Source organism: Palaemon carinicauda, chromosome 24 (genome assembly GCF_036898095.1).
Source record: "Palaemon carinicauda isolate YSFRI2023 chromosome 24, ASM3689809v2, whole genome shotgun sequence".
In the NCBI taxonomy this organism is placed as follows: Eukaryota; Metazoa; Arthropoda; class Malacostraca; order Decapoda; family Palaemonidae; genus Palaemon; species Palaemon carinicauda.
In genome coordinates, this window is record NC_090748.1 from 80,391,342 (window position 1) to 80,417,350 (window position 26,009).

The window sequence follows — 26,009 nt, forward strand, 5'->3', positions numbered from 1 at the left end:
AAACTCGTCGTAAACCTCCCACGCTCTCATTGGTTATCCCCCTACTCAGATGCTAGTTACTGCCATAAGATCCTGCTCTCCTATTGGTCAGCAACTACTGTATTGTATCCCATCATGCATCTACCCATTGGTGTTCCTCAGCCATTTTGTTTCGGCAGCGCTATCGTACGCATTGACTTTGTGTTTGTTATTTCACTTTTGTGATTATTAAACTGTATCGTGTTGCGTTATTACATTACTCTTCTAAATTAGCCATGGGTCCCAAGAAAGTTGCTGATGAGCAGGGACAGAAGAGGATGATGCTTTCTATGGAGACAAAGATGGAAATAATCAAGAAATACGAGGCTGGCATGTGGTTAAATTTTATCGCAAAGGAATATGGCCGAAATCCGTCTATGATAGGAACAATCCTGAGACATTTCAGGAAGAATTTCAGGAAGCAGGCAGAAACAAGCTTCCTTGAATATTTTTTTTTAAAAAGAGGCCTTCAATACTAGTAGGTCAAGAGGAAGCTCAAAGTGATCCAAAAAGAAAGAAAAGTGGCAGTGATGAAGAAAATAATTAAATTTAGAGAATATAAAACGTAAAGTAAAAAATAAGAAAAAGGCAAAAAAAAAGTATATTTAATTTTAAGTTTATCATAAAGTTGTGTTAATGTTTTCTGCCACTTGTTAACATTTTCTGCCGTTTGTCATCCTCCTCTACCGCCCCGCCACTTCGTTCTCAGACATCACCTCACTCCGAAGGTAAGGTTCCATTTTTATTATTGTATTTTTACTGTTTGCTCTAATTATATATTGTTTTCACAGGTTACTAACAGTTAGGTTATTGTTGAATGATCTACAGTGAACCCTCGCTACTTCGCGGTTCGACCATCGCGGATTCACCACTTCGCAGATTTTTTCCATAACCCATATATATATACAGTAACATATATACATATATATGTATGCATGTATTTATGTATATATGTATGTATGTATATATGTAGGTACAGTGAACCCTCGTTTATCGCGGTAGATAGGTTCCAGTCGCGGCCGCGATAGGTGAAAATCCGCGAAGTAGTGACACCATATTTACCTATTTATTCAACATGTATATTCAGACTTTTAAAACCTTCCCTTGTACGTAGTACTGTTAACAAACTACCCTTTAATGTACAGAACACTTAATGCATGTACTACAGTACCCTAAACTAAAACAGGCACAAATATTAAAGGTGATTTTAAATCATGCATTTCCTAAACATGCTAAAAAGCACGATAAAAAATGGCAAACAATGTTTTGTTTACATTTATCTCTGATCATAATGTAGAAACAAACTGGAGGTAGAGCTTTGCTTATTACCCAGACATATTTCCCATACTTTTCCCTTAGAACTACATCACATCTTCCTACTTTAGATATATATATATATATATATATATATATATATATATATATATATATATATATATATATGTGTGTGTGTTTGAGTATATATATATATATATATATATATATATATATATATGTGTGTGTGTGTGTGTGTGTGTATATATATATATATATTTATATGTATACACATATACATACCCACATATATACATAAATACATGCATACATATATATATATATATATTACTGTATATATATATGGGTTATGGAAAAAATCCGCGAAGTGGTGAATCCGCGATGGTCGAACCGCGAAGTAGCGAGGGTTCACTGTATGTATATGTGTATACATATGAATATATATATATATATATATATATATATATATATATATATATATATATATATATATATATATATATATATATATATATATACACACACACACACACAAATATATATATATATATATATATATATATATATATATATATATATATATACATATATATATATATATATATTCATATATCTAAAGTAGGAAGATGTGATGTAGTTCTAAGGGAATAGTATGGGAAATATGTCTGGGTAATAAGCAAAGCTCTACCTCCAGTTTGTTTCTTCATTATGATCAGAGATAAATGTAAACAAAATATTGGTTGCCATTTATTAACGTGCTTTTTAGCGTGTTTAGGAAACGCATGATATAAAATTGCCTTTAATATTTGTGCCTGTTTTAGTTTAGGGTACTGTAGTACATGCATTAAGTGTTCTGTACATTAAAGGGTAGTTTGTTAACAGTACTACGTACAAGGGAAGGTTTTAAAAGTCTGAATATACATGTTGAATAAATAGGTAAATATGGTGTCACTACTTCGCGGATTTTCACCTATCGCGGCCGCGTCTGGAACCTATCTACCGCGATAAACGAGGGTTCACTGTAAATGATTGTACAGTGTTGTATTTCATTGGGTTTAGTGGAGTTTAGCCTTTTCATAAACATTCAATGTGGTGTTTTGGTAGAGCCTGGAACAAATTAGGCTATTTACAAGTTAAAGGCGACTCACAATACAAAAAAAATCCCATTACGAAGGCCACTACATAGCCAATTAATTTCGTGTTGTCTGGCCTGTTCTTTCCACTCCACATTCTCCTCTCGTCCTCATACACCTGACAACACTGAGATTACCAAATAATTCTTCTTCGTTCAAGGGGTTAACTACTGCACTGTAGTTATTCAGTGACTACTTTCCTCTTGGTAAGGGTAGAAGAGACTCTTTAGCTATGGTCAACAGCTCTTCTAGAAGGAGGACACTCCAAAATTAAACCATGGTTCTCAATTATTGGGTAGTGCCATAGCCTTTGTACCATGGTCTTCCAATGTCTTTGGGTAGTTCTCTTGCTTGAGGGTACACTCAGGCACACTATTCTGTTTTAGTTCTCTTTGTTTTTTTTAATTTACGTATGAAAGAGTGGCTTTTAATGTTGTTACTGTTCTTAAAAAAAAAATTAATTGTTCATTACTTCTCTTGGTCAATTTATTTCCCTTCTTCACTGGCCTTTTTCCAGTTGGAGCCCTGTGTTTCCAATAAGGGTTGTAGCTTAGATAGTAATAATAAAAATAATCCCTGGTAGAGTAAGGACATGAACACTCTTCCCAAGAACTGGTCCTACAAACTTTTGGAGGATCAGAGTCTTTCAGAAGCAAATTCAACAAGCTGCAGCTTCCCTCGGAACTCGTGATGCAAGAGTTGACCCTCCCAAGACAATGACCCATCACTGACTGGATTGGGCTCGGGTTTCAAGATGGATGACAACTGCAAATCAGACAATTTCATAGGTAAGGTTCCAGCTCCGGCCAAACCAAAAGCTCCATACATGCAGGAAGGTGAGCCAGATACAACCTTCATGAAGGTCCTGGTTGCTCCCAAGGCCAATAGACCAAGATTAGAACTCTCAATTATGCTATTCTATCTTGTTTCTCTACTCTTGATTTTTTCTAAGTTTTTATAGTTTATATATGAAAGACCCAATTTAATGTTGTTGCAGTTCTTAAGATATTTTATTTTAATTGTTCCTTATTTCTCTTGCAGTTTGTTTATTTTTGATTCCTTTCCTCACTGGGCTATTTTCCCTGTTGGAGCCCTTGCATCCTGCTTTTCTAATTAAGGCTGTAGCTTAGCTTGTTGTGAAAAAATCAATATCATTAAGAAAAATACAAATTATTGTTTTGTAGCTTAGCTTGTTGTGAAAAAATCAATATCATTAAGAAAAATAAAAATTATTTTTATTTTTCGTTTACATATTTTTTCTAATGTATTATCTGTTATATTTTTGGTACTACCCATTGTCTAACGACATTTTTTTTTGCAGCACGCCTTACTCTCTGTAGGGTTTGGAGAGGCAACTAGAAGTTGAGTCAAGACGTGCACAAGTAAAATGACTGGAAGGGTGCTGCATTATTCCTGCAACTGTTTATATGGCTAGTCAGCTTGATAACAAAAAAAACTGGTATTGTAAATATTTCTGTCCTGCTACATGAGTCACTTCCCAAACTTGTAATTGATGTTAGTGTTTTCTGAAAGTGACCAGTGACCTACCTAGAGTTTTAGAAAAACATTTTGACGGGTGTCATAAACATTGATAGTTCACAGGAGCTATTGAAATGTCATATCTGGTCGGAGGCCCAAGAAGTGAATTCAGATGTTAGGAGGAGAGTGACTGTGTTCGAGTTTAGTCTGAATTGTTTCAGACTTATTCAAAACCCCTTCCAAGAATGAGAGATTTAGGGTCTACTGTTGATGACAAAATTTCCGAGACATTGTTATTGTGGGCCCGCAGAGACCTGCACGGTATCGTATGCGGCCGTACTGTTCAGAATTTGATAATTTTAAGTGACTTTGCAGCTTAGTGGTGAACTGGATATTGAAGGGACAGCAGTATTGATTCAGGGAAAATTTTTGTAGTAGAGTATTTTCACAGATTTATATTTTCTTATGGGTGGTTGGTTTGAGATGGCTTAGGAAACTTGTGTCCCACATGTGAATAGTTTTTATTATTTGTGGAGCTGGAGTGTAAAGGGATACTAATATTGCCTTTAATTGACTATTTTAATTGACAAAACAATTTTAATGTATTCCTAACAGTATTTTTCCCTTCACAAATAAATATTTTTTGCTTGTTTTTTATGAATACAGCATTTCATTTCAGAACCTTTCACCATGATATCCTGTTCTCAGCCACTGTTTTTTTTAAACTTTCCAAGTTATTTATAATTAATTTCCCCACACTGTGTCCAGTTATCAGTACAAACAATATTTCCTTTCATCTAATGTTCTAACATTTTATTCTAGAGCTTAAAACCATCTTACCTATAGAATATAGAGCTATATACATAAATTCTACCGATTTCCCAGAAATGAATCAGTGGTCAAGCTACCTGTTAATTCAGCACGTTAAGAAAGGGAAGATAAAAAGCAAAATTCTAGCTAGGTGGTGCCCGAGAGCTCCATTCTCTTGACCTGTTACAGTGGAACCTCTACATATGATTGTCTTTACATACGACTGTTCCAACATTCGAAGTAAAATTCCATCAAATTTTTGTCTCGTCACCCGAAGTAATGCTCCAACATCCGATGTAGATCTTGTTTACGCCAGTAGATGGCAGCACATAAGAGGGACGCCATTGAGCGTCGAGTGCTCTGTTCTCTGTTCTTGTGTGTATCGTGTGGTTGTCCTCTGTTTGGTCTGTTATTAACAGTGCTTATTTTCTTCCTTTTCTCACAATTCCTTTTTGATTTTACCTATAAGTTTCAGTACAGGTAGTGGTGAGAAAAGGAACAAGGCAATTCTTTCATTAGAATTGAAGCAAGAAATTATAGTAAAACAAAAGAGCAGTGTGCATGTAAGTGATATAGCTAAACAATATGGCCGGAATAGGCCTATGATCTCGACGATCATCAAGCAGAAGGCAGCCATTAAAGCAGAAAAACCATCGAAGGGGATCACCATTATTACAAGACATCGTAGCAATACCCTGGAAGTGATAGAATGCCTTTTGTTGATAGGGATAAAGGAAAAAGAGATTGTTGGTAACGATCATTTGTGAGAAGGGCCAGCGTGATGAACAGAAAGAAAGAAAAAAGTGAAGCAAAGAAAACCAAGATAGCATTAATAAGCTATTTTAAAAAACTCCTCTGTATATTTCTGTTTCTATCGAAACATAGCATTAACATGTTCTTTAAATAAAATCAATCAATCAATCTCTCTCTCTCTCTCTCTCTCTCTCTCTCTCTCTCTCTCTCTCTCTCTCTCTCTCTCTCTCTCTCTCTCTCTCTCTCTCTCTCTCTCTCTCTTTTTATAGACATTAACCATACAACCATTCAAATAAACCAGCAAAACCCCTAACAAAACTTAAAATTAACCTGCACACCAACACCAAAATATGTATATGTGTTTCATGTGTGGACCTCTTTGTCCACACAAGGGCCAACAGTCCTTTTATAGCCCAACCACAACTCTGTAGCCACCGGAACACTGACAAATTCCAATACACAATTGTATTAATTGATTTTTGTTGTGAACGTTATCATCGTCATCATCATCATCATCATGCGTAATCGTAATACACAAGCCTGGTCATCAACTGTTTAGCAATCCAAAAGGGAAGTCTAAATATAATCAATTCCAGGCCAGGTCAGCAACTATAGATCGGCATTCAAAGAATAACTCTCCAAAGGAGGAATTACGGCCTGCAATAAAAAAGAAAAACGCTTACGAACACTCCTAACTAACTAAACTATCGCGCTATAATCAAAGATAAATAATAAACTTTCTATCATTCATGATCGTGCCTAACAAATGTAAATGAAAACAGTACTTACGCTAATACAAAAAAAAATCACTTCCAAGCTGGCTGGTCTATGAACAAAAAACATACAACCAACTCCTGCTACAGTCAAGTAGAAAATGCTTTCACCCAAGACATTCATCACCGCCCTAACCTAGCTACAAAATGTAAACAAACGCTAACTACCACTCGTTCGGTGGCGCGCACCGCTGACACACACACACAAACACATACATACACCCCTCCCCCCCCCTCTCTCTCTCTCTCTCTCTCTCTCTCTCTCTCTCTCTCTCTCTTCGCTGTTATAGTGTTAGAGACGTCTATGATTTTTTTTCCGAGAGAGAGAGAGAGAGAGATTAAACAAAAATGTGTTTAGAGTACAGATGATTTTTAACAGCGTCAACGAGTTGAAAGACAATTAAATGTAACTAAGAAAGTAATAACAGCGAATCTAAATTCCTTTATTAACTAAAACAAATATTGATACAAACACACTCGTGTGCGTATGCACAAACACACACCTTTTTTTTCGGAGGAGATGCTGGATAGTCTTTAACCATGAAGAGACAGGTACAGTAATGCACTGCTTCATGGAACTTTCTTATGTGTGGTTGTCGTAACAGGTTTGGCCATTCTGGAAGTTCTCTTGGAACTTCTGTGAAAAGTTCCATCAGGTCTGAATTACATTCTCCTGCTGGTCACTTTGGAGCTATTGCACTAGCTTTACACTCACTTCTTAGGATGTTTGGACTGTTCAATATGACGAATCAGACAGAACGGTGGAAAGGAATAAAGGTTTAGTTCGTCCCAAGCATGCTGAAATGCATCTTCCATTACTGCAGCTTGGTCTGAGACTGGAGAGCAATACACTGGGAGTTTGCTATTCAGGTGAGTGGCGAACATGTCTAGATATGGGGAACCCCTTCAAAGTCTAAATTCTCTTCGCCACTAAAGGAAGCAAAGACCATTCTAAATGTATTTTGTGTTCTTTTAATGGTATTCTAGTAATAATATGACTTCGATATTTGTGGCGGACAGACGGAAAGTCAAACAAAATTACTCAAAACTGAATTTTCATTTTTCCCTGTATTATTTTTGACAATCAACAATTTTGAAACCGACTTAACTAGAAACAACGTAAATTGAGGTATACCTTTTGCGATTTTGTATGTAAAGAAATTTCCACATTGAGTGGCGTCGTATCTTTTCAATTCCAGTGTGTATCCGTTACCTCTGGATTGATTTGTGCTAAGCGTGAATAGATTATTGTAACCTACATTTGTTATTCCTTTAAGAATTTTGAAAGACTCTATTAACTGTCCCCTTAGTCATCGAGTTTGTAGATCAAATAAGTTCAAACATTCCATATGCAGTCTATATCCAAATTGCCTTAATGTGGAACTAGATTGGTGACCCTCGCTTGTACTGCTTCCAGTCTATTTACATCCTTCTGAATACTTGGAGCCCAGAACTGGACTCTGTATTTTAGATGGGGTACTAGTGATGTGTACAACTATAGTACAGTGCCTTTGTTTTCTGTATTGGAATTGTCTCTTTATGTAGCCTCTTAGTTTCTGTGCTTTCTTTTCAGCTTTTATGCTCTGTTTGTTGAACTTTAAATCCTTGATGATAATAATACCGAGATCTCCCTCCTGGTCTACACTTTCTATTTAATTACCCAGCAGTGAGCAATCTGATTGTGGGTTACTATATGTGCATGACTACATTTCCCACAGTTGAAAGGTATTTGCCATTTTCTGGATCATTCTCCTAGCTTCATTAGATCCTCTTTTAAGGCTTCTATATCTTTTAAGTTCCCAGCATTTATGCCCAACTTAGTATTGTTGGCAAATTTGGATATTCTACTAGTTTATCCTAAATCAATGTCGTTATTGTGGATCAGAAATAGCAAAGGTCCAAGGACGCATCCTTGAGGTTAGGGCTGGATTTAGGCATGTGGAGGCCCCTGGGCAATCTATGTGTGGAGGCCCACCCTGCTTGAGGCGGGTGGCGAGCGAAGCAAGCCTCACCGGGGGGCGCTGTAAGCTCTACCGGGAAATCATCATTGCCGGTCCTGCCAGTAATGCATTTTGGTCATCTTAATCACGTATGCAAAATGACCTCTCCTGACTGTACACTCGAGTATAAAAAGATTATGAAAAGCAATTTCAAATAAATAACATATGTTTTATTACCATAAATCTAAATATGTTAGTTTGCTTTCACTCATCAGGACTCTTCACACCTGACTGTACAAACTGACCATTTTTCGAAAGTGATTAGGAAGCATGACCCATACTCAGTGCCGCCAATCTTAAAATCAAAACCAAAGTTTCTTCGTAGAATAGAAAAACTATAGCGGTGCCTGTATTTACAGACCAGACACTTTACGAGACTTGGCCCTTGCACATTTGGTGATCAATATGTCAAAGTCAATGTCTCTGAGGATGTCATACTCAATGCTCATCAAAGCCAGGTGACTGAGTCGATCATGATGCATTGTAGTACGAAGTCTTTTTTTGATATACTTCATTTTGCTGAATGATTGCTCTCCAGAGCAATTTGTAACCATAAGCACCAAGTACATCCGTAGCATTATCTCAACATTAGGAAAAGTATCTGCAACTTTCTTGTCTAGCAGCAATTTGTAAAGGAAGTGTTCCTTCCCAAAGCTATCAGTCATAACATAATTATCCAGAAACTGTGTGAAAAAAGCTGCAAACTGTACAAGTTCAACACCAAGTGATTGATCAAGATCTTTATATTCACAAACTAATTTTACTGCAGCTGCTTCTATTTCAGTAGAGCTCAGTGATTCCAGTCCAGATAAGAAACCGAAAAGGGAACAGGTGTTCTCGTAGGCCTTCAAACGTTGATTAAGGGAACTCAAAAACTGATCAATTACTGGAAGAAAATTATCCACAAGAAACTTTTCAGAGAGAGAATGAGTTACTTCCTCAGATTGTCCATAATCCAACAGATTCAGGCGCACATTGCGGTGACGAATGCGTGGTGGAGAATATTCATCGGTTCCAGATAAGTCCTGTACCTTCTTCTCAAACATGAAAGCACTCTCGCTTTTCACATACAAAACATTCCAAGGACTTCAACGCTGCTACTGCTGTGTTCAGATCAAGTTTTAGGCCTTGCAGTGTGTTACTTGTAGCATCAACTCGGCCAAGAATGTCATGCCAAAAAACAACATGAATGGCAGTCTCTAATTTGAGCATCTTGTCATGGAGTCCATTGGCCTCATACTGTGCTTTGGCTAGCTCATTTTCATCACTTGCTATTTTGGCAAGAGCTTCACAGATTGGGTGATACATTCAATAAATAAACACACAGAAACCAAACAATATATAGAAATATTTGAAGTCAGACTTACCTACAAACTGTCCCTTCCGATTTTGTCAACCAACAATGCATTAAAAATTAGATAGGAGGTAATTTTAGGGTTAACTGTAAACATAGCCTAAATTTCTAATATCACGTTTTTTACTTTGGTTTTACTGTAGTTTTCCGTGATGAAAAAAGATAGATCATAAATATCCACAATTTTGTTTTATTCCTGACATAAAAACTTTTATTCCTTATATATTTACAGAAATCAAAAATTATTTAAGCCTGGGTCCTTTTTTTGAGGCCCCCTAAAATGTGGAGGCCCCTGGGCAGGTGCCCTCTTTGGCCCACCCTAAATCCGGCCCTGCTTGAGGTACTCTGCTTGTAATTTCTGCCCACTCTGAAGCTTCACCATTGATAACAAATCTTGGTTTTCTGTTTGTTAGCCAATCTCCGATCCATTCAGCTTGCTCGTCAATGATGCATAGTGCTCTAATTTTGACCATTAATTCATTATGAGGAACTTGGTCAAAAGCCTTTTGGAAGTCTAGGTATATGATGTCTATTGCCCTGCTTTTATCATAAATGCTAAATATGTTATGGAAAAAGTGTGCAGTTATCTCTTCTGATAGTTCTTTAATTTCTCTTGGATGAATATCACCTGGACCTGAGTCCTTTTATTTTCCTTTTGACACCATCCATTGTAAAAGTGGTTCAGTTTAATGGTTGTGGCCCTTCATATTTGATAGTTGATTTGAGGAGGGTAGCTGATTCTTCCTTAGTGAATACAGTTGTGAAATATGCATTCATCTTTTCAGCTTTTCCAAATCATTTGTTATAAGATTACCATTTGAGTCTCTCTTGGCCTTTCTAACTATTTATCTACTTTTCAACTTAACTTCTTGTGCTCGGATATTTCATGAAATGAATTCTGTGGACCCATTGATTCATGTTTACTATCTCTATTTCTTATTGCATTGGTTATATCTCTGTTGAACCAGTTAGGTTGTGGATTTCCATTTGGTAAAATATTTCTATGTGGTATACATTTAACCCTTTTTTCTTTCTATATTTCTACAAAGGAGTCTCATTGTATATCGATGTTCCCTGTTTTGTCGTATTCTAAATTCTTGGTGTATTCCTTCAGTTTTATCCAGTTACTACATCTGTAGTCCAGCTTTTTTTATAATTTTCCTTTCTTTTAGATGAGGAATATTTACCTGAAACCTAATTATTCTATGATAACTTTTGCCAATATTTATGCCTACTGAAACATGATACTAAATTTTCTTCTGTTCTTAGCACAATAACTAGTATGTTGTTCACCTGGTTGGTTTATCGACCAAATTTCCTCTAATTGTTGTTGGAGGATTTTTAAGGGTCTAGTTTGTTCTTGGTCTGCTGTGTCTAAGTAACTGTATAGGCTGAGATTAAGTTGGTTTCTGTATACTCTCGTTTTCTTCACTACAGTGTATTCCATCTCTTCTGTATAATTTTCTCTTGTGGTAGAAACTATCCCAAAGATCTATAAATTTCACTTTCTTTTTCTGGCATGCAGACCTGAGCCTTTTGTTTATCCCTATGGCCTCACCAAGGGTGAAGTCGCTGACACTGAGTCGTGGGAGAATACCTGTAACCATAATATAGTTGTTCTTGTTTCTAGCCGTTTCAACAGTTTTTCTAGCTGCTTAAATGCAGGTTCTGTTTGGCCAGCAGTATCCATTCTTAGGAATACATCATTTCCAGTTCCCTGTACAATAATAGTGGTCCTCTTGTTCTCTGTTATAGTTTTACTGACCACTTCTTTTATCTTCTGTGTGGTAGCAACTGGATAGGAACTGACCTTTCTCCTCTTTTTGAGGATAAAGTGTGCCCCTTAGTCCGTTACCATAGTCTCCTATTAACAATGTCTTATCTTCCTCTTTCTCTGCTAGGGGGGAAAATCTGTTTTTGGTGTTAGTTACATTACTAGGCTGTTGTTCAGTCTTTTTGGCCTTAGCTACCCTTCCTCTATAGGGTTTCATGAACTCTCTGTTTTTTCTTATTTTCTCTCTAGGTTCTATCCTTAACTTTACCTTATTTTGTATTTCTTGGATACTAATCCCATTTTCTACATCATTATCTAAGACTTCTCTGTTGCTTATTTCTAAATGTTAGAACTTTGATATGATCTCTTTCCACTGTTTGTTTACTTCTTGGTTTTCATTCTTCAATTTCTCTATTTCCTCTTCTTGCTGACAGAACAGGCATAAACTATTACGGTGCAGGTTAGAAACAAAACCTTCTTTGAAGTCTACGCACCATTTGCTTATTTGGCATTTTGCACATTTGTGCTTTACCTTCAGTTTCTCACTCATTTTAAATTTCTCTGTTACACTGTCTAAAGCGTGTCTGTTTGGATATCTCAGCTAATAACTTCTATAATTATTAGCTTTGTGACCACTAAAAATGGGGGGGTCATAGTTACCCACTTGCAGCCGCATCTGCTTAAACCTGAGTGACTTTCTATCTTTTCTGTCATTAACCTCCCATAAGTGCTCCCAAACCATCAGTTAAGTCTCCTCAAAGTTGGACTGTCCCTAATGTGCCGCAGCTCCAAAATGAGCAGCACAAGGCAAAAGCCTGTTTTCTCGCCAAGATTGACAGCGGAAAGCAAGCGATTACTTGGATTTCCGAACATCCAAGAACAGCCAGTCTCTTAGGTATTACTGAGTATTACCAAGAAGCAGAAACTGGATTTTTCAGTTGACCAGGACTCCAACAAGGCACAAAAGATATGTCCAACTCATGAGAAGCTGAGCCTATTTTGCAAGGGGTCGGTCACAGGGAGTGGTCAGCCATTACACGCTAGGAATGTGCTTTGCGGGGCACTAAAAGCATTATTCCATTCTTGCATCCCCTGTCACCCTGGGATTCCTCCGTCCCAGTCTCTCTAACCAGTGAGTGAAGTCCTTGCGTTGTTTATAGAGGTTCCAATACCTCTGCTCTGTTCCATAAGGTAGCTGTCGGCTCCTTAATGTCTATATGTGTACAGTATAGACTAGTTATAGTATCGAAATATCTATTTTTTTTTTTTTCATTTTTATATTCTAACTTTTTGTTTTATTTAAGCAAGGAGAGATTGAAAGTTAAGAGTTTGGATAGAAAGGTTAAGAAAGTGAAAAATAGAAATATGAAAATGCAGAAGCGTTAATAGTGGTCCAGTCTTGGTCTGGATGCCAAGAGCTGGTCTTAGTGGCAAGGTTAAACCTACGGGGTTGGTAAAAAACCTCCCCACCGACATCGCCCACCCCTTCATCGCAACACGCAAGCTCTCTCACTTCAACAAAGTGCTGAGAGAGAGAGAGAGAGAGAAAGAGAGAGAGAGAGAGAGAGTAATAATTGTTTCGTGTTTCCTTTATTGTAGCTAGGTTAGAACAGTGGCAAATGCTTTTTTTGGTTGACTGCTTTCAAATTCTCGATTGATATTTTTCATTATTTTGGATTATCATTGGAACTTTGGAAGTTGTTTATTCATTTTAACAGTAAACACAATTTTCTTTATCTTTGATTATAGTGCGATCGTTTGTTTGGTTAGCTAGGAGCGTTCATAAGTGTTTTTTTCTATGTTTATTTGCAGATCGCAATTCCTTCTCTTACTTGCATCTGAGATTGTTGTTGACGACTTGAATGATTGAACTAGGACTGCTGTTAGATTAGGATTGGGATCACTGAAGTTAAAGGATATGGGTGACAAAAACCCAGCTGTATCTGAAAACGTTTTAGACTGGTCTTTAAACAAAATAATGATGATGGTGATGAGGATGTAATTATGATGATGATGTGATTATGGAGAGAATGAGGACTATGCATTGATAATGATTTGACGCTCAATGATTTTGACAATGGATTAGCCGAGTTACATTGTCTGATTGACAGAAACTACCATTTGCCACAGAGCTTTGGCAATAGCTTATAGACAGTTTGGCCTTGTTTGGGCAACCGTGTTTTAATGTAAAAACAGAATATATATCTTTATAAAATATACTACTGTTATTGTGATTGCCAGTGTGTTTAGTTTTAAGTTATGGTCATGGCTTTTTTGAGGGTTCATTTGAATGTGGTTGCTGGTTTTGTATTACGTGCTTTAGTTTTAAGAAATATAGATATTAAGGTTATGATTGGTTTAAATATTCTTCCATATGCAAGAGTCCAGCTGTAAAATGATGTAAGTAGGAAGTTTGTTTTGAAGAGACTATTGTCAGAAAGTAAGATTCAAGGGTGTTGCGGTTTTTTTTTTGCATCCCATCAAAGTATAGTATATCACATCCTGTCCAAGAATCTTAGCAAGGATGGACCTGCCATCCTCACCTAGGGCATCAAACATACCTACAGTATCTTATATTTCTTCAGGTGCTATAAGTGGGGCATTCCATCAGGAAATGCCTCACTGTCAAGAGTACCAAGCAGTCGTCGCAATATAGCTGGTGTTGGCCAGCTAGCCAGTTAGCAAAAACTTGTGTTAAACGAGTGTGACCAATGAGGAGACAACAAATAGTAGTTTCCCACTTTCAGAGCATTATGTTATGCCTCCAAAGAGATGATAACTTTTGTTATTTATCTCATCTTTTTATCAACTAAACCACTCCAAAGCTGTTGCTAATTATTATGGATAAAATTCTGGATGCTATGTATAAAATCATCACAGAAAAGGGGATAACTTCTCGGTAGCAACTCGGCTGTAGCATTCTAAGCCAGTAAATCTGCCTTCTCCATTCCAGTCACACCTACGGATGCCGGAATCCAACAAAATTGAACTGTTAGGCCTCTCAGTCCAATAATAAAAAGACACTCTAAAATCTTTAAAACTAAAGGGTTACTGGGATTAAAAACTTCTAATGCTTGTAGGGCAATTCTTGCATCACTAAAGATAGAAAAATTGCACTCCTCTTCTAACACTATTCTCTCAATAGCAGTTAGTATGCCATATAGTTTGGCAGTAAATATGGAAGATACTAGAGGAAGTGCACCTCTACAATTAAAAGCACTAATATACACTCCAAATCCAGCGCCAGCATCAGATTTGGAGCCATCGTTATATATAAAAGTCATTTCCCTATATTCCACATGTTACATAAAAGAAGACCTGGCTTCTGAGTCAGTCATGATCTTTTTAATACCAATAAAATATTTACAAAATGATATATGATAATTTCCATGGAGGGGTTAATGATATCTTAAATGGAAGGACTCTATTTCTTGCTACATCAAGACCGTTTATCAATTGCTTTACTATAAAACCATTAGATTGAGGAGATTTTGAGTGCAACTCAAAATATCTACAATGCCTTACTTGGTTTACAGTCTGAAAGGCTAAAGAATTATAAAGTCTTTGCGACCTAAACCAATACTAAACAATAGAAAACTTTCGGTAAAGGTCTAAAAGTAATTCTCCAGCATCAACAAGGAGCTTAGGATAGGTGAAGTTTTAATGATGCCTGTGGACAACCTGATACCAGCATGGTGTATAGAATCTAATACCTTTAATCGGCTTAGGGTGGTTGAGGAGTATATTTCACACCCTTAACTAATTTTTTTTTTAATAAGGCCTTGTACAATTTTAAGAGTTTTGCGGTTTGGCCCCCCTGATGTATAGAACAAAACTTTTAAAAGATTCAGAGCCCCTAGATATTTACCTTTTAATGCTTTTAAGTAAGGAACCCATGTAAGCCTACAATCAAATATCCATCCTGAAAATCTAGCTTTGTGGAGGATTAATTTTTATTTTATTTGCTTTAGTTTTGCCAAATCGCGAGAAAGAGAATTTTATTTGCTTTAGTTTTGCCAGAGAGAGAGAGAGAGAGAGAGAGAGAGAGAGAGAGAGAGAGAGAGAGAGAGAGAGAGAGAGAGAGAGAGAGAGAGAGAGAGAGAGGTGGGGGGGTATGTATGTGTTTGTGTGTGTGTCCGCGGTGCGCGCCACCAAACGAGTGGTAGTTAGCGTTTTTTTTTACATTTTGTAGCTAGGTTAGGGCGGTGATGAATGTCTTGGGTGAAAGCATTTTCTACTTGACTGTAGCAGGAGTCGGTTGTATGTTTTTTGTTCATAGACCAGCTAGCTTGGAAGTGACTTTTTTTTTGTATTAGCGTAAGTACTGTTTTCATTTACATTTATTAGGCACGATCATGAATGATAGAAAGTTTATTATTTATCTTTGATTATAGCGCGATAGTTTAGTTAGTTAGGAGTGTTCGTAAGCGTTTTTCTTTTTTATTGCAGGCTGTAATTCCTCCTTTGGAGAGTTATTCTTTGAATGCCGATCTATAGTTGCTGACCTGGCCTGGAATTGATTATATTTAGACTGCCCTTTTGGATTGCTAAACAGTTGATGACCAGGCTTGTGTATTACGATTACGCATGATGAGGATGATGACGATGATAACGTTCACAACAAAAATCAATTAATACAATTGTGTATTGAAATTTGTCAGTGTTCCGGTGGCTACAGAGTTGTGGTTGGGCTATAAAAGGACTGTTGGCCCTTGTGTGGACAAAGAGGTCCACACATGAAACACATACATATTTTGGTGTTGGTGTGCGGGTTAATTTTAAGTTTTGTTAGGGGTTTTGCTGGTTTATTTGAATGGTTGTATGGTTAATGTCTATTTTGTGTTAAGTGTATGATTAGTGATAAGTGATTTTTTTTTGGTTTATGTTAAGCGCTTTAGTTTGTAAGGAAATATAGTTTTTTTTTTTTTTAAGTCTGGGTTTAGATAACGTAAGGGGAAAGTTTGTTTTGTCGAGACAATTGTTAGTACAGTAGGTGTTTTTCAGGCTGTAGGGTTTGTCTTTGTTTACATCCCGCCACAGCTTCACTTACACATGGGATCTGTTGACCTTTGATGTATATATCCGGGTCTGGATGTACTCTCCGAATACGACAGAAATGGACATCAACAGTTTTGCTTGTCGAAAACTTAAATACAGTATGACCAATTCTGAGATCATTTGTATTTTTCCATAACTAATACAAACCTTGAGTTATTTACATGTAAATTCTTTCAGAGGCAGCTGGAAGTAGCCATTAGACTTTAACCCTGGATAGGTACGGTGGGTCGTTTGCGACCCCGAGCGTAAAAAAAAAACAGGTTTTTCTCACGTGACTCACCCGTGACTGAATTTGTGGGTGATCGACCTGCAGGAGGTGTCTCCCCTACACGCTCTAGTAGTGTCCAGATGTGCATTGCTGTAGCTGTACTCCTTCCCCGATTTCTGAGACGCGTCGGGGTCGTTCGCGTCCGAGTTTACCCTTCTGAGGTAGTTTGCATAATTATCAAAGTTATTACGTATTATGAAATTGTCGTAGAATGGTGTAACTTGTATAGGTTATCAGTTGTGGAAAGTCTTGGTGGATTGTTTGGCTACCATGTGCATGTTTTTTTTTTTAGTTAAAATGTAGTTCATCACCACGAGGACCATTTTACCGCGAGTGCCCCTTTTTCATTTTTTTTCATTTTTTTGCCAAGTCATTTTTCCGTAAGATATTGCCAAATAGTGTCGTAAAACTTTTGCTTGTTTAGTGTTGGAAAGTGTGTCTAGATGATCTGGCTACCCATGCATGACTTTGTTTTTGTCAGATACGACGTAGTTATTGGTATATTGGGTATTTAACTGCGGTTACCAATTTCTGTTTTTTTTTCAATATTTGTAAAAATTACTACGTAGTAAGGAATTGCCGTATATTATTCATTTTTTTTCATGTTTATGTGTTAGAAAGTGTGCCTTGATGGTTGGGCTAACACGTGCATGTCTTTTTTTTTATCTGAGATGTCGTATATTAGAATGTCGGGCATTTTACCGCGAGTGTCCCTTTTTAATTTTTTTTAATTTTTTTGCCAAGTCATTTTTCCGTAAGATATTGCGAAATAGTGTCGTAAAACTTTTGCTTTTTTAATGTTGGAAAGTGTGTCTAGATGATCTGGCTACCCATGCGTGATTTTGTTTTTGTCAGATACGACGTAGTTATTGGTATATTGGGTATTTAACTGCGGTTGCCAATTTCTGTTTTTTTTTTCAATATTTGTAAAAATTTACTACGTAGTAAGGAATTGCCGTATATTATTGATTTTTTTTCATGTTTATGTGTTAGAAAGTGTGCCTTGATGGTTGGGCTAACACGTGCATGTCTTTTTTTTTTATCTGAGATGCCGTATATTAGAATGTTGGGCATTTTTCCGCGAGTGCCCCTTTTTATTTGTTTTGCATTTTTTTGCTTAGTCATGTTACCGTAAGGAATTGGCAAGTAGTGTCGCAAAACTTATATTTTTATAGTGTTGGAAAGTGTTTCTAGATGATCTGGCTACCCATGCCTATTTTTTTTTTAGCCAGATATGGCGTATATATAAGTATGTGTTCGATTTTCCTGTGATTGCCATTTTTTCGTTTTTTCCCATTTCTTTCAAAATTACTACGTACTAAGGAACTATCACAGAGTAATATTTCATTTATATGTTTATTTGTCGGAAAATATGCCTTGATGGTTTGCCTAGCACGTGGCTGAAATTTTTTTTTTCTGAAATACCGTATATTAGAATGGCCATTTTTCCACGAGTGCCCCTTTTTATTTGTTTTGCATTTTTTTGCTTAGTCATGTTACCGTAAGGAATTGGCAAGTAGTGTCGCAAAACTTATATTTTTATAGTGTTGGAGAGTGTTTCTAGATGATCTGGCTACCCATGCCTATCTTTTTTTTAGCCAGATATGGCGTATATATAGGTATGTGTTCGATTTTCCGGTGATTGCCATTTTTTCGTTTTTTCCCAATTCTTTCAAAATTACTACGTACTAAGGAACTATCACAGAGTAATGATTCCTCTAGATGTTTATTTGTCGGAAAATTTTGTTTACTTTTTTTTTGATTGAATATCATCAAATTTTTTTAGCTAAAATATTGTTTTACATTTTTTTTTTTCGATTTTATTTCCCTTCAAAAAAAATTTTTTGGGTCAGAATTTTAATTTTATAGTCGTAAAATAATCGACAATTATCCAGCAACCCACCATACAATTTTTATGCATATCCAATAATAATTAGATTAGTAAATAACACCTTGAAATTGACATACCCTTCCTACATTTCAAGTGGCAGATTAGGGAGTCTGAGTCAGTGTGGTTGGCGGCCATTTTGTGGACATATCCGAAGCATAAGCTGCCCTATCTATATATATTCTTGTTCCCTATAGAATTTGTGATATTTTGGTATATTTTTACCTGCATAAATATCATATTATATATTAAATATATGTATTTTTTTACGAAATTTCCAAGTACTCAAAAAATTACCTTTAGATATGGCCCCTGATATAAATGTAATTTACAAAATAATAAAGATTTTTTTACATATTTCTATTTTAGGATAACATATGTTTATTCCCTAAAAAAATTAGCCACTTCCTATTTCATTTGGGTACCCAAAAAAATTCATGAAATTTGGACAATTTTTTTTGGCCAAAAATAGTTACCCTTTTTTTCTCATTTCAGATCTTCACCTCCATGGGTCTGACTTCATCCAAAATACATCAAGATGTGTCCTAAACATTCAAGAATCAATTCCTAAAAGGATTTGTGTATATATGTATAAACTTTTTTTTTATGAATTTTTGTCAGGTCTTTTTTTTTTTCTACTTAATTTTTTAAAATATTTATAATAAATAGTTTTTCTGCAGATGAGTAGTATTTATCTTTACAGTTGTTTTAAGCATTCATTGAAGTTTTTTTTGGCAAAAGAAAAAAGGAGGTTACTGCAAAAACTGATTTTTCAAGAATTTTTTTTGGCGTCGGGGTCGTTCGCGTCCGAGTATACCCTTAAAGGGGTGTCCGAGGACCGTACCTATCCAGGGTTAATTGCGAAGTGGCAACCCTGTCTAACCGATTGAGCAGGTAGGCTAGGGTAGGCTGGGAGTGGCTGGGGGGGTACCCAGCAGCCTCTATATATACTCTCACAGCGGTGAGATGTCTTTTTTTATTGCAAGCAGGGCTTCTGGGGGACAGGTGATGGAGGGCCAATTTATATAAATAACTCCAGGTTTGTATTAGTTAGGGAAAAATACAAATTATCTCCGAATCTGTCATTTGTTCCCATACTAACAAACCTACCGTTATTCATGTGGATGAATCACTCTTAGGTGGATGGGCTAGATCTGGCATGGACATTGACCAAGTTTAATCTAGTACAGTACAGTATATGACTGTGGTCTAGGGAAAACTCTGACACCTCACTGAAATATACAAGGGATTATACTTGCGGCATGTGCAATGCAGTAAAACAGAGGTTATTGTTTGTATGAATGTCTTCGAGTTTATATGGGAAAACAAGACGTATTCCATTGCTCCCTCGCAGAAAGCAATGGGGACGTACAGTATAACAATTTTATATCTTATACTAGGCTACAAAAGGGAAGTGATAATTACCGGTAGAAGTTGAAGCCAGCTTGCAGAGGGACCCCTGGTATTGTACCCCAAGGGAGGGGAAGATGAAAGGAAAGCCAGACCTTCTTCTCATTCATTCCAGTTTTAACCCAGGTAACCAATTACCTCAAGCAACTGTTACTTGTCCATCATGGAGCCTGAGGTATTTTAAACCACTTGTTTAGCAGCCACCACAGGAGCGGTAGTGAACATATTGAGTCTCCTGTGGGTCACGTCTTTCAAGTACAGTAATGGGCTGTGAAGGAGGTCTGTCTCTTCCACACGGTCACTTGGAGAACTTTCAACACAGAAAAGTTGTGCTTGTATGCCAGGGAAGTACTGATTCCCCGACATAATGGGCTCTAGGTCAACGAGCCTGAGGAGCATCTAGGGCCAAGGATCTTTCGATGACTTGGCAAATCCAGGAGGAAACCGTGTTCTTGGTGATACTCCTCTTTACTCCAACTGAACTAACTAACAGAAGTGTTAGTCTGGGACGTGTTGCTGCAGCGTGTTCAAGATAGTATCTCAAACTCCTCACTGGACATAGTAGCAACTGACCTGGGTCACTGGTTACAGAACGAAGACTCGCAATCTGAAAGGGCCCGAATCTATGGTCCAGCACCCACGGATTTTGGGTCTTAGCAATAAACTCTGGGACAAGGTGAGTGTCACTTTCCCCCCCATCCCATAGAATGGGCGATGTCATACGAGAGGCCATGAAGTTCACCGACTCTCTTTGCCGAGGCTAAAGCGAGCAGGAACGCCGTCTTCAAAGTGAGATTTTGGTCAGTTACCCGGCGTAATGGTTCGTAAGGAGGTCCTTTCAAAGATCTTAAAAGACACGAACCACGTTCCCAGGAGGAGGCCTACTCTCAGACTGGGGGCAAGTGATCTCATAACTCCGCCTGAGTAAAGGAAGCTCCAACGAAGAGGAAATATCTACTCCTTTCAGCTTGAAGGCAAGGTTTAAGGCTGAGCAATAGCCTTTCACCGCCGAGACTGAAAGGAGCTTTTCCTCCCAAAGGTAAACAAGGAACTCCGCTATTACTGGAATAGTGGCATCAAGTGGAGATATTTTCCTTCCATAACACCAACCACAGAATACAATCGCTCCCCTACTTACGAACATTCGAGTTATGAACAACGGTACATACGAACACAAAATGAAGGAAGTCCAAACATGTTCGTAAACATCCGTAGATTTCATCTCAAGTTAAATTTTCTCTCTCTCTCTCTCTCTCTCTCTCTCTCTCTCTCTCTCTCTCTCTCTCTCTCTCTCTCTCTCTCCGTATTTTGATTTTTAATGCAGTTAAATCTTCACATTTCTTTGAAAATTACTAAAAAATTCTTTATATCCTTATTCGATGTTTCAATTAAGGGAATAGTAACGGATCGGAAGAAAACCACTTGATTTGCCTCTCGCCTTCCGCCAGAAGAAATATAACGTCATCAGACTTTTGGCATTTTTTTTTATTTCTTAACATATTAGAAATATCTTCAAGATGAATATTACATCAGCGCCAATATGTTACAGAAAATCAGTTTCCCTACAGTTCTTATCATTAGGTATCATGCGAAATCGTTGTAGCTCTTTCTGTGTGTGTGCTCGCTCTGTCAATCGCATACGGGTAGTTAATTCTAAAGCTTCATACAGTATTCAATTTTTCGTTCAATATTAAGCCTTCATATTTCATTAGACATTATTGTGTTTAATTGTGGTTTATTAAAGCATGTTCATATTATTTTTTTTTTTATTTCTTGAGCATTTCAATAATCAACAATTACTTTTGATTTACTTTTGGTTGGGAGATCAGCTGATCTCGAGGTGACGCTGCAGTATTACGATTATGCGCACATATAGCTCGAAATCTCTTCATAGTGAATATTACAACAGCGCCAATATATTATAGGTATCACATTTTCCATACAGTTCGTTGATAGACCTTATTATTAGTTATACACGGAATACGCACCCCCCCCCTTCTCTCTCTCTCTCTCTCTCTCTCTCTCTCTCTCTCTCTCTCTCTCTCTCTCTCTCTCTCTCTCTCTCTCTCTCTCCCCCCATATTTTGATTTTTAATGCAGTTAAATCTTCATATTTCTTTGAAAATTATTAAAAAATTCTTTATATCCTTATCCGATGTTTCGATTATGGGAATAGTAACGGATCGGAAGAAAATCACTTGATTTGCCTCTCACCTTCCGCCAGAAGAAATATAACGTCATCAGACTTTTTTTTTCTTAACTTTACGGTAAGTTGTACTAATCTCATAACTAATGATACAGAGCACTAAAACACTTGATATCGTTACTCGGTGTTTCGATTATGGGAATGCTGTAATAAGATTACTCGGCAACATAATGAAAGGAAATCATTCAGTTTGTCAGCGCGCTTCCGCCAAACACATGACGTCACAAGATACTCTACAAAGAATGATTCCGTCGGTCAAAATTAAAATAAAACAATTCAGTAAACTAACCTCCTGCATTTTATTTAACATTACCAAAACAACCATGAAGCAGTTAAATGCACAGTACTGTTACATACAGTAAATACAGTACGGTACAAGTCAGCTGATTTTATCAGAGCGTGAAAAGGTAAACATTACAGTACAGTACATAATGCAAATGGCCGCTTGTTTACGTAAGTTTCTAGCAAAAAAAAATGGGTAATGGAACAATAAAATAGATTTCAGTACATTTATTTAAAAAGGAATTAATGTACAGTACTGTACTAAATGTAAAGTACACTATATTTACTACGATTTTACTTCGTCAGCTGATTCAGAAATGCAGTGCATATGTATGGCCGATTGTTTGTGCAAGTTTCTATTATGTAGTGTGCAGTACAGGATAATAAAACAACATACTGTACTGAACTTTACAGTATTATACAAACTACTGTAATATGATAAAGTAAAATATTTATAATAACCTATTTTATATGAAATGGGGCTATTTGTTGACTTCTACGGCTGAAAATCGTAGACATCTGAGTTAGGTTACGCTTACTCTAGACCAAAATTTAACACTAACGACTTACGAACAATCCAGCTTACGAACAGACTCTCGGTCCCCATTGTGTTCGTAAGTTGGGGACTGTCTAACTCTCCATTTAGCCTGGTAGACCAAGAGGACTTACGCAAGTATCCGGACATTCGCAACTTGTCGTGGAAAGCCCTTCTGAGAGAGGAGTTGCTGGATAGTCTCCAGGCGTGAAGTCGAAGAGACTGCATGGTCAGGAAACCACTCTGCATGATGCCATTGCGGAGCTAGAAGGGTCATCATTAGATGTTTCGACGCTCTGGTCTTGTTGACCATTCTTTTCATCAGACAAAATGGGGGAAAGGCGTACACGTCGATGTTGTCCCACCGTTATTGGAATGCATCTTGCCATAGAGCCTGAGTGTCGGGGACTAGAGAACAGTACAGTGGAAGCTTGCTGTTCAGATATGTTGAGAACAGGTCTATAGTTGGGGAACCCCACAAAGTCAGGACTATGTTGGCTATTTGACAATTCAAAGACAATTCAGAGCCTACTATCTGAGTCGCTCTGCTCATTCCTCTTGCTAGATATGAATCGAGCTGATAGAGACATCGAATGTTCTTCTGACCATCTGAGGATCTTTACTGCAAGATGGCACAGAGGCTGCGAAAACGTACCGCCCTGTTTATTTATTAAGCCACTAGTGTGGTGTTCTTGCATATCAACAACAAACTGTAACCTGCCAGCAATTGTTGGAACTGATGAAGAGCCAGGTAGGCTGCTCTTAGTTCTAGAATATTTATGTGCTAGTACCTTTCTGACTCTGACTAAAGGCCTGGCATTGTATGGTGAAGCAGGTGAGCCCCACCCCCAAAATTTTTTGATGAATCTGTAAAGAGCATCAAATCCGGAGGGGGAACAAGAAGATTCTGGCCCCTTCGATGGTTTTCATCTACCATCCACCAACTCAAATCCATCACCTGATCCTGAGTTATAGAAACTAGGGTGTCTGATGGATCAGAGTATTGGTTCCACACAGACTTCAGCTGCTACTGCAGGGATCTTATCATGAGGCGTCCGTTTGGAACAAGACGGTTGAGAGCGGTTAGATGGCCTAACAGACTCAACCAACAAGAGGCTGGAAAAACTTCTTTCGTGAGGAGGGGAGCAGCCACTTCCTTCAGTCTTTCTACTCTTTCGTCTCATGGGAAGACTCTCTTGGACGGTGTCTATGATCATACCGAGGTATACCAGTCTTTGTGAAGGTTGCAGTAATGACTTCTCGTGATTTATCAGAACCCCCAGGTCCTGACAAAACTCAGGAAGCATGTCCCGGTGACGAAGAAGTGTCTTCTCCGAGTCTGCTAGGATCATCCAGTCGTCCAAATATCTGAGAAGACGGATGCCATTCCTGTGAGCCCAAGATGACACTAAGGCAAACACTCTCATGAATACTTGAGGATCTGTCGGGAGACCGAAGCATAGAACCTTGAACTGGTATGTCTTTTCCTCAAGTATGAATCTCAGATATTTCCTTAAGAGGGATGGATTGGGATCTGGAAGTATGCGTCCTTCAGATCCAGTGTGCACATGAAGTCCCTTGGACAAACTGCTTGGATGACAGTGTCTGCTGTCTCCATTGTGAACTGAGTCTGTTGAGCAAACTTGTTCAGAGGAAAGAGATCGATGACTGGCCTCCAGACTCCAGTCGCCTTTTTTCACCAGAAAAATTTTACTGCAGAAGCCGGGGAACCCTTCTGCGACCTCTTAGAGAGCACCCTTCTACAGCCTAGTCAGGACTTCGGCCCTGAGGGCCAGCTCTTTTTCGGATCCCTTCGCATAGAAGCTTAGATGCACTGGATCCCGAGTCATATGAGGGAGAGATTGAATGAACAGGATGCGATACCCTAGGGCGATCACTTCAACCGTCCAGGGATCTGCCCCTTGGAAGCTGCCACCTCTGCCAGTAGCACAGTAGGCATCTTCCCACAGGTGGTAGGTGATGGGGAATGCTATTCCTACTGGGAGGGACCATGTCGGCCACCTCTCTTTCCTCCCCTCTTTCCTCTGAAGGATTGGACCCCTTCTGTCCCTTGGGCTAAAAGGGCCGCTTCAACACCTACGAAGGTCCCGGGGACCTAGAAGTTGACTGGTGAGTAGAGGAAGGGGCTTTCTTATCATGGCCCTATGGAGTAGAGAATCGTTGGACGATTTCCTCCAACGCTCAGTAGCCCTCTCTATCTCTTCTGGAACGAAGAGAGATGAACCCTCGAGGGTATAATTCCTCAACCAAGACACCTGCACTTTCGGCACCCCCTTGTGGAACCAACTATGACAGTATCCTTTCTCTTGAGGATGACGTTTGCCCACAGGTTGACAATGTGGTACGACAGAAACTCAAGTGTCCGGGTACCGGACAACAGGAAAGACTCCAAAGTCTTCCTGGCCGACTCCTACGAAAGCTCATGGGAGAGAACTATGAAGCCTAAGGATCCCAACCATAGATCAAGCCACGAAGCAGCCTGCATGCTACCTCTAGTCAATGAAGTGTTCGTTTGTTTACCATGATCGGCGATGAAACGTAAAGAAAACATTTTCTGTTTTAAGGAAAAATATGAAAAAATCGGTCTTATTTAATTTTGAATTTCTAGGGATAAAGTAAGTAAATCAACATTAATAATATTATCACATAACCAATACTTGATAAGATAGCTGTTGCTGCCAAAACTAACCTATACAGAGTTGTGGAAATGGGTTAGTTATGAATGGTTATGGAATGTAAACAAAGCAATGGTTTCGGTTTTAGGTGGCGTGTCTAGCAATAGTATGATATAAAATCATTTTCATTTAATTAATTTTGGACTTCTAAGTAAACAGCAAATGCATTTCAACCAATTTAGACGGAACGAAGGACAATGACAATGCTAGTAGTGCAAACAAAAGCAACGAAGATGATCCTTAGGACGATGTTGTCTTCATTTATTTTTTTTTAAACAGTTTTTAATATTTCGAATAG

At 37.9% G+C, this 26,009-nt stretch overlaps 1 protein-coding gene and 1 pseudogene across 1 annotated transcript in view; both read right to left on the reverse strand.

Annotated features, from left to right (window-relative positions):
* The window catches only part of Moca-cyp (nuclear cyclophilin protein Moca-cyp), a 321,526-nt gene that overhangs the window by 64,483 nt on the left and 231,034 nt on the right, over positions 1-26,009 (reverse strand). The window lies entirely within an intron of this gene.
* Positions 8,595-9,453, reverse strand: LOC137617875 (zinc finger MYM-type protein 1-like; annotated as a pseudogene).